The 13,180-nt window shown below is 33.4% G+C and overlaps 1 pseudogene; it reads left to right on the top strand.

Moving 5' to 3' along the window:
* The first annotated feature begins 12,657 nt into the window (after window positions 1–12,657).
* On the top strand, window positions 12,658–12,776 carry LOC120597972 (uncharacterized; annotated as a pseudogene).
* The last annotated feature ends 404 nt before the right edge of the window (window positions 12,777–13,180 follow it).

Below are 13,180 nucleotides of genomic sequence, written 5' to 3'. Positions count from 1 at the left end.
AGATGTTGAACAGCTGTTTGAAGAAATAATGTTGGAAAACTTCCCTAGTGGTGAAGGAAATGGACATAAAACCCCAGGAAGCTCAGAGAATTCCAAACCCAAGGATCCTTAACCCAAGGATTAAGAAGAAAAAACATGTATCAAAAACAAAAATAAAGAATGGTAACAACTACATTCCTATCAATAATTACCTCAAATGGAAAAGAATTAAGTGCTCCAACTAAAAGATAGAGTGAATGAATGGAAAGGAAAACAAGACCCCTATATGTTGCCTATAAGAGACTCGCTTCATATTAAAAGACACACAGACTAAAAGGAAGGGAATGGAAAAAGATATTACTTTGATGGACCTAGAAGGTATTTAAGTCAGACAGAGAAAGATAAACACTGTATGATTTCACTTATATGCAGAATCTAAGAAATAAAAAGAACAAACTAATCAAAAACAGACTCACAAATATAGTAAACAATTTGGTGAAGGACAGAGGGGAGCGGGGTTTGGGGAATTAGGAGAATGGGGTAAAAGGTTAAAGAAGTACAAATCAGTAGCTGATGAATGGTCACAGGGATAGAGAGCACGGCATAGAAAATGCAATTAGTATGAATATATTGGCTAGTTGGAGGGTAAGAGGAGGGAGGGAACAATTGGGGGGATTGTTTTATGAACTATATAGATGTCTAACTAATATATTATATACTTGAAACTAATTAAAATAAGTAAATTTAAAAATAGTGTAGTATTTCACATGAATAAGAAAATAAATGGGTAATGTTAAAAAAATAAAAAATTACATCAAAACTAGATACAAAATAATCAACATTAACAAAAGAAAAAGATGAAGAGTTTTTATGGAACTATTCCCCATAACACTCAATGTGTAAGTTCTTTTGAATTATTTAAGAAACAAATATAGATACTACTATGTAAGCCATTCTGACAAAGTAAATAAAATGATATTTTCTCTATTGATTTAAAAAATATAACAGTCCTGATATAACTTTGAATGAAAATAGCATAAAAGGAATATTATAGGCTTATAAAAATTTGAATATATATGAAGGAATTATAAGTAAATTAAAATTTAAAGTCATGCACATATTAAAATAATAATTCTATTTATATAAAGTTTAAAACAAGCAAAATTAAACTATATTACTTAAGAATGCATATGTAGCCAGTAAAACTACAAGGAAAATTAAGAAAATAATTGTCACAAAAGTCAGGATGAGCATATTCAATCACAGAGAAGCAGGGGGCCTCTTCCATGTCACAAATGTTTAATGAAATGAATTGTGCTGTCACAGTACAATTCTTCATACACACATATACATGTATAATGTACATGTGCATATGTATAGAAAGAGTATGCACATTACTTATGTGTTTATATTGCACAATAAAATATAGAGAGAAAGGAAGACAGAGACTGAGACAGAAAGACAGAAACAGAGAGAAAGAGAGACATAAAGAAGGTAAAGCTCTCTAAGAAGCCTTCTCTAGGAGTTCCACGCTCCCGGATTTAGTGTATGTTCCCATTCCAATTGCTACTTTTATCATTACAACCCACATTTCATGGTCAAATCTAATAGATGCTAGAGAAGGATGACTAAGAGCATAAACTCTTGAGACATATCCTGCCTCTGACACTTATTTAATTTTTTTTTTTTGGGGGGGACAAGGAGACGGTACAGGAATAAATAGAAAAACAATTGATTCATAATTCAAATGAGGCAATAAGAGCATATACTTTAGAGCTAGCCTGTCTGGATTCATAATTTGGCTTAACTACTGATTCATCACTTCCATAGAGAAGTTAGATAACTTAAAAGTGCCTTATTTTTCTTATTTTAAAAAGAATAATTAAAGTACCTACCTCATTGGTTTATTCTGTGGGCTCCAAAAACCAATATATTCAAGCATTTAGAATAATCCTAGATACAAAGTAAACATGTAATATATATTACCTACTTTTTTAAACAATAATGTGCATGCATGTTCTATAGAGATGTCCCTCTAATCATAGAAATAAAAACAAAATAGAAACAAGCCTATTGTGCTATAGACATATTTTTTATTTTCACATTTCAAGAAATTTAGTAAGCTATCAATTTTGAAATTCGGATCTGTGGATGATCTCAATTTAAAGATTTATTTACTTAAAATGATATTCATATTTTATAATCCATTTATATATTTATATTATAATTTAACCTAATGGAGAGAAGATATGAGTGTGGCTTTTAGCCAATAAAAGGTACCCATAGTTACATATATAATAATAATGTGTTAAGAAAACTACGTGTGGATATGGTCTACAGTGTTTATTGATCTTTTCTATAAGTAATCATCACCAGGTGATAAAATGTTCCCTCTTGGTTATTACTAGATAATCTTGATCAAACAGCCTATGAACATTCCTGCGATCTGAAACTACAGGCAAATGATGTGGAGAAAGATTTTTTCTGTCACCATGAGTAAGATGATATGTTGCTTATCAAAGTTCTGATTCCTATGAAAAAGAAGAGTCATTCATATATAGCTTTTCTGGGTCTATAAGCCTAGGTTATATTCAACTTAGCACTCCTTGATATATGATTATCATTACCAATTTAAGTACTTTATATATCAAAAATGAGGCAACAAAAAACAAAACCATGCAAAGGTGCATAATTAACTAAAGACCTCTCATTCATTTTGGCCATCCTTTATGTAACACTATTTAATAAGAAATTACCTGGAGTGTTAAATAACCAGCTCTCTATGCAAACTAATGCCAAGTTTCTAGAAAGCCAACACTAAACGAACATGGAGATTGGCACAATAACATTTTCCCTTACTTACAGCATTTTAATTAAAGCAAGTTCAGGGGAGAAATCTCATTTTCACAGGCATCAGTCATCTGTAAAATCCCGAGCTTTTGCTGATGCAAATTAGTTCTAAAATACACAAGCCAAAAGATAGGTAAAATGTAAGAATTTCCCCAGTAGTTATAGTAGAATTCTCTGGTGGTTCAGGGGTGAGTAATTTTAATTCTTTCAATGTATTTTTCTAAATTACTAATTTGCATTTATTTTAATCTAATTGCAGAATTATTAGTATACAAGATTATTGTGTGAATCTCTCCTTTGTGAATCTCAGTTGCTCAGAAAAACATGAGATTGTAATAAAGAAACATCAGGTGATTGTGAAGAACAGGAGTAATAAAAATGGGGAGGAGTCTGAGAGAAGTAAAGGCAAATAAGAAAACACAACTGTTAGGCAATTCAGCTTTTTATTGAACACAAAGTGGGTATCTTTAATTTAGTTCAAATGATCTCAATTCATTAAGAAAAATTATAAAGTTCTTTATGGAGTCTTAAAAGTGGTTCTCTTCACCCCAGAATGAAATATAAATATATATACAACCACTATCCCCTAAATTAGAAAATTTTGTCCTAAGGCTAAAGATGTTAGATGATAAGTTTCAATGCCTTGCAGCTCTCAGCATCAACAACACTAGTCAGTTAATAAATAACAGCAATGTGGACACCTTGGTGCCTTCGTGCCTTTACTCTGTCAGTATTCTTTACCTGGCATGCTTTTCTTCCCTTTTATTTCTATCAATCTTGATAAAAGTCTACTCACTTGTTATGTTGTGACTTATAATATAAGAAATATATATTTGAGCTTGGTCCCCTTTCTAGCACAGAGGTCCTGAAACCTTTGAAATTTCCTAAGTAGTAAGAGCAATAAAGAGGTTTTGTTATGTTAATAAAGTGAATGTGGAAAAGTTCCTAAGTAACCAAAGGATGGGCTGGTTGCCAAGAAAACCAACCATGTAATTTGAGCATTGGAACATTCAGTTCTGCCCTTCACCACTCCTCCCTGACTCACACTCAATTACTCCACCCCAACTCCTAGGAAAGGGCAAGGTCTGGAGATTGTGCAAACTGAGTCAATCACCAATGGCCAATCATTTCATCAATCATGCCTATGTAATGAGGCCTCCATAAGGAAAAGGTTCAGGGAGATCCCAGGTTGGTGAACATATGGATGTGCGGGAGACTGGCATACCTGGGAAGCTCTGGGTCCCTTTTTCCATAACTTGCCTTAAGTATCTTTTCCAACTGTCTGTTTCTGAGTTATATCCTTTTATAATAAATTAGTAACTAGTAAGTAAAATATTTCTCTGAGTTCTGTGAGCTGCTCTGGCAAATTAAACTCTAAGAGGGGGTTGTTTAAACCTCCAATCAATAGCCACTGGTCAGAAGCACAGGTGACAGCTTGAGCTGCAATTGAAGTCTGAGGTGGAGGGAGGGGTAGGGGCAGTCTTGTAGAACTGAGTCCTTAATATATGGGATCTAAAGCTATCTTCAAGTACATAGTGTCAGAAATGAGTTAAATTGCAGTACACCCAGCTAATATCACAGAATTGCTTGGTGATGTGGGAAAAATCTCCCCACTGTTACATTAGAATTGGGTGTCAAAGTTATTAGTTGGTGTCAGAATCAGAACTGGCAATCAGAAGTGAAATAAGGAGAAGAAATTTACCCTTCTGTTACTGTTGCGGCGATTGGAGTTCTGGCAACACACAGGTCTCGGCTCTTATCACTGATGAAGAAATGAATTTCCACTCAGTGACAGTTGTGAGAAATATTATTTATTAAAGGCACGTTTTGAGGTAGAAGACCGGTCAAGCCTAAAGCCGGCTAACCACGCAGAAATAAGGATACTTTACTCAGGTGGTGGGGGCAGGGGTTACAACCAAGGAAGCTAGAGAGCTGTAACCCCCAGAGAAGGGAGAGGTCTGCTTTATGTTATATAGTATATAGTATATAGTATATAGTATATAGTATATAGTATATAGTATATAGTATATAGTACATAGTACATAGTACATAGTACATAGTAAGTATATAGTATATAGTATATAGTACATAGTACATAGTACATAGTATATATTAATTATATATTATGATATATATAGGGCCATGATGGGTGGTTACAAGGCATTCTTAGATGATAGGCACGTGAGATCATTTTGATTGACACTTGGCTGCTATATACTTTACCTAGAGCACATGCACTTACCCAGAATTCGGTCTGTTATAATTAGATTCCTGAATCTCTGGGCATCAACATAGCATTATAATGATGGTATAATGAAGCCGAAATTGTGGCAGGTTATGGTAGTACCTTCTGTGCAGGTGTTCGTGGCCAGATTAAACCAGCTATAGATTATGGCCCTCCTGTCCTTTATCTCTGGGGATGCAGGAGGTATTCTCTAACTACCAATAGGGCGCTCTTTGGGAGGTCTCTACATTGGTCTTCTATTGCTTTGTTTCCCTATTGCTCATGTCTAACTAGCTACTTAACATTTGAATGTGCTTACTAGACTGTAGCAGCCTTCATGAGGGTTGAGATTCTGTCTTATGAGACCACGTAAACCTAGCACCTAGTACAGTGTTTATAATATTTTGAACATTCGGTGTGTGTTTTCCAGATGAAGCTTCCTCATTTCTGTATACCAGGCTTACTCTAACCTACAGATTACTCTTACCTTTTCTAGACAGTCATAACAATGGGATCTGTCCTAAATTCACTGTAGTAGTCATAAAATTATGCTATTCTTCATGTATAAATGATGTGGTATCTATCTATCCTCTTGCCACACTCATGTATACACTGTATGCTGAGAGCGAGCATAGGCCTTAATCAACTTTTAATTCCATGAGCCTATCACAGTGCCACTAATACGCTAGATTTTAAATAAATTTTAAACTGAAATTCAAGTCATTCTAGGAAAGAGGATTCTGGGAAGCTGGTGGAGTAGAAAGCACCAGGAATGTGTCCCATGTAGACAACAATTGTACTGGCAAAATCTGTCTGTTGTAATTATTTTGGAACTCTATTGAAGGCTTTCAAATTCTAGGGGAAGACTTTGATGGTGAACTGAGGTTACCTTTGGTCAATTTCAGCTCTTAGCATAGTAGAAGCTACACATTACACCCTCCTGCCCCACAGCAGACAGCTGTGCACAGGTTCCTGGAGTAGCTTGCACAAAGCTTGCGAGAACTAGAGGGGTCAAAAATAACCAGTCCTCCAGATATTTGGAGATTTGTGCTCTGATAGTGGATTCTTGCTTCAAATCGGAGCAGTGCAGACAAAAAGTGGTTGGCTATTGTTGTTGCACCTCCTCCATTGTTGCAGTGTTCTCCTCTAGGAGATTTAAAAGGCTGGCACCTTTCTTCTCATTACCCCACTTTACTTCTCTCTTTTTTTCCCTTTTGGGAGCCTAAAATTAAAGAACGAAGAACATTCAAAAACAATTGTACATATGGAGAAAATTAGAAAGTGACTATGCATGCTCAGGGAAAGGCTCAGAAGAAAACCCGAGAAGACCTTAAATTTATACCTCAGACTGACCATGGCACAGAGACAGCCTATGACAATTAAAAAACAACAAAAAACCCAGGAAACTCCAAGGAAGGGGAAATATCTGATTTCCAGAGTAACCACATTATTAGATCAAATGTCCAGTTTTTAACAAAAAAAAAAATCCCGAGGCATATAAAGAGAGTATTCTTCAATGAACTATTACTTTGAATAAATTCAGAGAACGTTATCTACATATGTACTTGTACTGGAAAGTGAACAATCTGAAAAGGAAATTACAAACATGGTTCCATTTACAATAGCATCAAAAAGGATAAAATATTTAGGTGAAAGACATACGATGAAAACTACAAAACATTGCTCAAAAAGATTAGAGAAGATACAAATTAAAGAAGACATACATTTCTAAGTATCTCAGAGAAATATGGATAAATTAAAACAAAATGAGTGTTTATTTTTTATCATCTTTCATTCACTAAAAATAGATAACTCCCTCTCCATAAAATTTGAATAATTATATATAGGCTAATCAAATATGCTTCAAATATTCTGAATTAAAATCTGTATTTTAAAACCTATATATATAACTAAAAAAAGTCCATCTCTTCCCTTCTAATTCCTAGTATCATGCAATTTCTTTAAGGCAACTCTATTGTATCAATGTATTAATTGTATCATTTGATATTAAATGCACATTTAATCTAAAATATCAAATCTAGTAATCAAAATGGAGAATTATGTGAATATTTTATAAGAAATATCACATTTCTTCACATGAATATAATAATATAATGGCATCATCAATTGCATAACGTTAATATGTTATTGATATTTAATATATCACTAAATTTAGATTTGAAATGAAAATGAACTCATTGTTTTTCTTCCTAAATCTTGTTTTCCACTTAAATATTTTACTTTTCAAATAAATGCCTATTCAAATATATTTTTATGAATTTTAGATATATAAAATTTTATTTCTCTAATAGCATTACATCTTGCCTCAACAACATACTTTAAGATAAAATACAACAGATATACAATGCTTTCCTTACAAAAATGACATGTAAAATCAGGAAGAATTTAAGAGACAATGTGACAAACTAAATGATCTACACTTCCAATATAGTTTTTGGAGAAGCTGTTAGATTGCAGAGAAAATATATCAATAATGTTCAAAATAAACACAATGTCTGTAGCTTAACGCTAATAGTAGGAACCAAAGGAATCAAAAACAAAAACAAAAACCATAAAGTTTCTGTTCTTTTCTTTTGGTTAAGATTCCAGAGTCTCATTTTCCAAACAGAAAGTATTATCTGTATCTGAGTAAATCTACCCTTGATGTGTCATATGTACTTTATCACTGGATTTACTTCGAACCTTTATTAGCCTTAAATAGGGCTCTGTAAAATAACAGCAATAGAGTTTCTTTAAAGTACAGACCTTTTGCTATTGAAAATGGAAAAATATCCCTTTAAATATTAAATATTCATAATAAAGTGAAACCTAAAAACTTTCAAACATAACATATGTGACTATAAGAGATTTGTTGAGGTGAGCGATTCAGTGACATCACTAACGAACGTTTCTTTATAATTTGGTATTGGGTATTATGAATTTATATTGATATAAAGCTCAGTGCAGAAACTTAAAAGTTGAGACATGGACTCATAATTTATTAAAAACCATTATGTGCCAGGAAATGTGATAGATAATCCATCCCCTAAATACATGTGAATTATTATTATATACAACCCCTTTTTAGTAGACAGAGACTTCTGCTGAATCCACACAGATACTCCTTTGAGACTGACTAGGAAATTTTTGGAACACTGCTATAGTCCAGATATGCCCAGAAATGAATTCACTTTACACAATATAATTTTTGTGTGGAACCAAATATTATTATAATATTTCTATAATAGCAAAAGCTAGAAATAATAACAAAACTCAGTTTTATAACTATATTTTATTCTACCACAAAGCCTTCCTGTAATAAATCTAAAACCACAAAGTATTACAAATCTATCTAGATAAGTAGAGATAATATAATAAATCTCTTCCTGAATCTCCTAGTATTTGAAGAAATGACACTCTAACTTACTTATTCTAGAGGTACAACCTCTAGAAAAGAACCAATCTAACAGATTTCATATTGTTAGAATTGGAACTTGACACACAATAGTTAAATAGTTAAAAATTTCATGTAGTAAGTGGCTATAGTAGATTAGTTTTTTTTGCACTAATAGAACCTGGGAGTAAGAAGAGACCTTATAAATAGCAATTTATGGAAGACTGATAGTAATTAACTTTATACAATTTTTAATTTTGTGTGGAACCATATATAATAATATTTCTATAATAGCAAAAGCTAGAAATAACATTGTTATAAAATTTGGTAAAAAATTAAAGATATTATTAGTAAAAGCAGTATTTTCAGATATTCACCTATAAAACATCATATTCAAAAAATATTTAATATTTAGAAAAACAAAATTAAAGTCTGTACACTTTAAAATTAATTCTTTCTTGGAAAAAGAATATAACTGTAGTTTAAGAGACAAAGAGAGGTAGAAGAGGTATGATTTTTGCTTTCTATGTAATTTTCTAGATTTTTTTATTTTCAAAATATGTTATATTTTATTTACTTATTTTTTTACTTTTAAAATATGCTTATATGAAACTATATATCACATGACAATAAAATAATAAAATGTACCTAAATTACAAGAAATTTATTAAGTAAAATTCTAAATAAATGAGATTGAATACAAAATAGATACGTGGCTAGAAAGCAATAAGAATAACACCTAAAATGTGGGTGGAGAAGTATGAAAATGAAAAACTAAAAATAAATTTAGAAAATGAATAATGTTTCTTTGTATTAACAGGTAATTCTTAAAAGAAAAGCAGTAATTACAATTTAGAATAAAGAATATATAAAATACATTATTTAATAATCAAGCAATATTAAGTAAAACAGATAAAAATAAGATTATTCACATATGTCACAGAAATAATTATTTGAACATAGCATTCTTATAGTGAACAGTAAAAGACAGTGATATCAGTTTTATATTGGCAAGTCAGCTTACAGGATATGATAAGCTGATTCTGGCACTAGGTTTACTTATGAAAGAATGCAAGACAGGAAATGCAGCATCTGCAGCATCAAGATATAATGTACAGCATAATGAATGTAGACAATAATAATGTAATTATATAATGTGATAGATATGCTTCACCAATCCTATTACAATATATATGTATCAAAGCAACAAGCTTTGTATGCGTTAATCTACACAATGTTACATGTCAAATTTATTTTTAAAATAAATAAAAAATCTTTACTGATCATCCCAGATCAGCTTCTAGCTTACACCCCTGCATGAGTGTACTTGGTTACAAGAAGTGAGGCTTATATGGAGGGAGGCACCTCAGTATAAGGAAACTGTACTAATGATATGTTGCAAGTACTACCAAATAAATTGTAGATATGATTTGAATCTATCTGCTGATTTGATGATTAAGGTGAATAAGAAAATATGATGTAAATTAGGATGCTAAATTTAGTTATTTAAGCAGATAAAAATAAAAATGATTTTACCTGAAGGCAGAGAATTTTTTGCCTGACCACCACCAAGGTCTCATGCCATGGTTAAAGTTGAGCGAGACCTAGAGGTGATGGGCTAAAGCTTTTAGATATTACGAGATATAGAATAGAATGAGACTTTATTTATGGTCAATATTAGAGCTTAAGAGGTTGTAAGGAGTTTGGCAATGCTGTGGTAGATGGTAGCAGAATAACCATAAAGCTGCAAATAGAGAAAGGGGAAATTGCTAGAAAGTTAGTGGTAATGTTTGCTAAAATTCATTGAATAATTTGAAAGGATAATTCATGATTAGAAACTATTCTCATTACTGATTTATAGCCAAATGCCAAACTCTTTGTCCAGTTATGTAAGTTCTTACAATTTTTCCAAGCCCTCTTCTGTGGTAAATATAAATCAAATCCCATAAAAACATCTAGATCTTACTTGAGGAAATGGTGGAAGGAGAGAAATTACTTTCTACTCATTCTTTTCTTAGAAGTCCCATCAGGCAGTCAAAAAAGAAAGGATGCTTCTTGGAACATGACTGTTCTCTATTGTCACTTAAATAAGTTAGTATACCTCTTACAAGCCAGTGTGAGATGGCTCCAGAACGTTGTAATGGTAAATATTTTTTCTCAAAATGAAATAACCATTAAGGAAAAGTATAAGTTAGTATACTTCATGCTGTAATCAGTTGAGAAGATGTGACTGGGATGTTTCAGAGCTTTCCTCTCCAAAAAGTGAAGTTATATGTGCTGTATTTCTTATCCTGTATCCTTTTAAAATCCTCAGTACACTTACTGCTAGACTAAAATACACTGTTTTTTGAATTTGGCATTTAATTTAAATCTGAAACCAGTTGTGTGTGTGTGTGTGTGTGTGTGTGTGTGTGTGTGTGTGTGTGTGTACTTCTCATACCAATGAGTAATTCTTAGACACTAATAGAATGCCCCAGAATTCAACTCAGTACAGACACTATTCGATGCAATGGCATCAGATTCCACAGGTAAAGCTCTCGGTCCCACAAGATGACCCTACACTTCAGATACCTGTCACAAGCCCAGTTTTTTACCTATACTTCTGATCAACTAGCTATAAATCAGACATTCCCATGACTCCCTCATTGGGTTTAATCAATTTGTTACAACTGCTCACAGAATTCGGGAAACCAGTTTATTCATTAGATTACCACTTTATTACAAAAGATATTAAAGACTATAAATCAATAGCCAGATGAAAAGATGCATACAGTGAAGTCCCAAACAAAAAAGCTTTTGTTGTGGCACTTGGAGCCCAGCATGGTGGGACTAAAAGTTCTACCTCCTCTATTCAGGCTGGTTCTCCTGGCAACCAGCCCCCATCCTTAGTTGCTTTCTAAAAGTCACCTTAATTAACATCAACCCAATTGTAGTGGAAATGGACTTATTATGAATAACAAGGCCCCCACTTCAACTTTATGGCCCTAAAGCTTTTTCAGGACCTGAGGACCAGAGACCAAATATTAAAATGAAAGTTGCTTGAATTGCACTTATTGCTCAGGAAATTCCAAGGGGTTTGGAAGCTGTGAGCCTAGAATTATGGATGAAGAGCAAATATATACATGAAACATATTTTAGTCATACAAATAATATAATAATCTAGTAAAATCCTCAGTCTACACTATATTTTATGAATTAGACAATTACAATTATTAAAACAGACAAATATCTTATACAGTACAAATTTATTAATTTTTAAAAAACATGTACTCATCTCCAAACAGCAATATCAAACAGACGCAAACCATAGACAAGCTTAAGTAATTTCAAGTAATTTGTAGAAGGATAATTATATTTCAGTTTTGGAGAATATGACACTAGATCAAAAACTTGATGCAGATGAGGGAGTTAAACATGTGCTTACCTCAAGGAAGAGTGTTTTAGATGGACAGAATGTTACCAAAGAGTTCATCCACTTCGCACTAGCGGAGACAAACACTAGATACCAAGATTGTAGTGGAGACCAACTGGCTGTGTTATTATGAATGGTGCCACCAGGAGAACAGGAAGCTAATGCTCAAAGGCCTGACTCCTTAACCCAGGTTACAGGACAGGTTTTTAAGAATATAGAGGGAATAGTTATGTGATGCGCTTGCAGGGCAAGTTTTAATGGGAGGATCTTGGCCATTTATGGTAAGGGGAAAGGGTGTCAGCACCAGATATTCCTGTCCTTTGCACTCTTCCTTTCTGAAAATGTTATCATGCTCAATTCTAGTTATATCTTGGTCTTTTGGTTCCATACGTGTGTGAGAGGCAAGACTTTGGTTCTGGGTGCAGCCGGAGGTCAAAGTTCTTTCCGCTGGGCAGGTTTGTGCTGCCTGACTTGCATTTTTGGTCTGTTGCCTCTGAAAAGAAACTCAGTATCTCATTAAGCAGGATAGGACCATTCTGAGCTGGTTCTGTGGTTACTCACTGCTGAGGAGTGAGGATGCCACTGTGGCTAAAGCAGATAAATCAAGGGATAGTTATAAGGATAAAAAGTAGGGCTCAACCTTAAAGAACAGGGGTCTATTGGAAATTTTAACTGGAGGTGATATGATTCAGCTTAAATTAAAATATAATTGATCAAAGAATGGGTTAATATTAGCTATTAGAGAACTGAAATGAAGAACAGGACAAGTTAGGAGGCTACTTAAAAAACTCAGGTGAGGTCTACCGCCATGCCACCCTGAACGTGCCCTATCTCGTCTGATCTCGGAAACTTAGCAGAGCCGGGCCTGGTTAGTACTTGGATGGGATTCCACCTAGGAATCCCAGGTGCTGTAGGGAAAAACAAACAAACAAACAAACAAACAAACAAACCCTCAGGTGAGATAATAGTGTTTTCAGCAAGGATTGAAGTAATGCAGACTGTGAGAAATAGTTACATACTGGCTATATTCGAAAAGCAGATGCAATAAGAGCAGCACAAAAATTCACGGAAGAATATGAGAAAATCATATGAATCTATTAGGATTCTAGTTATCCTGAGCAACTGGAAGGAGTGATCATCAATTGAGATGGAGAAAAGAGTGGGTAGAAGAGATTTCAAAGGTGTTTTAGAGCTCACATTCCAATGTAGACATTAATTTTGATATTTTTGTTAGCATCTGAATGAGAAAGTCAAGTAGACTGCTAATAGATATGTGAGATATGTGATAGGTGAGATTCAGGGAAAAGATACAAATTTGGAA

Source organism: Pteropus medius, unplaced genomic scaffold (genome assembly GCF_902729225.1).
Source record: "Pteropus medius unplaced genomic scaffold, Ma_sr-lr_union100, whole genome shotgun sequence".
NCBI lineage: Eukaryota > Metazoa > Chordata > Mammalia > Chiroptera > Pteropodidae > Pteropus > Pteropus medius.
The sequence above is the reverse complement of the archived record's forward strand: the minus strand, read 5'-3'. Positions and strand labels throughout refer to the sequence as shown.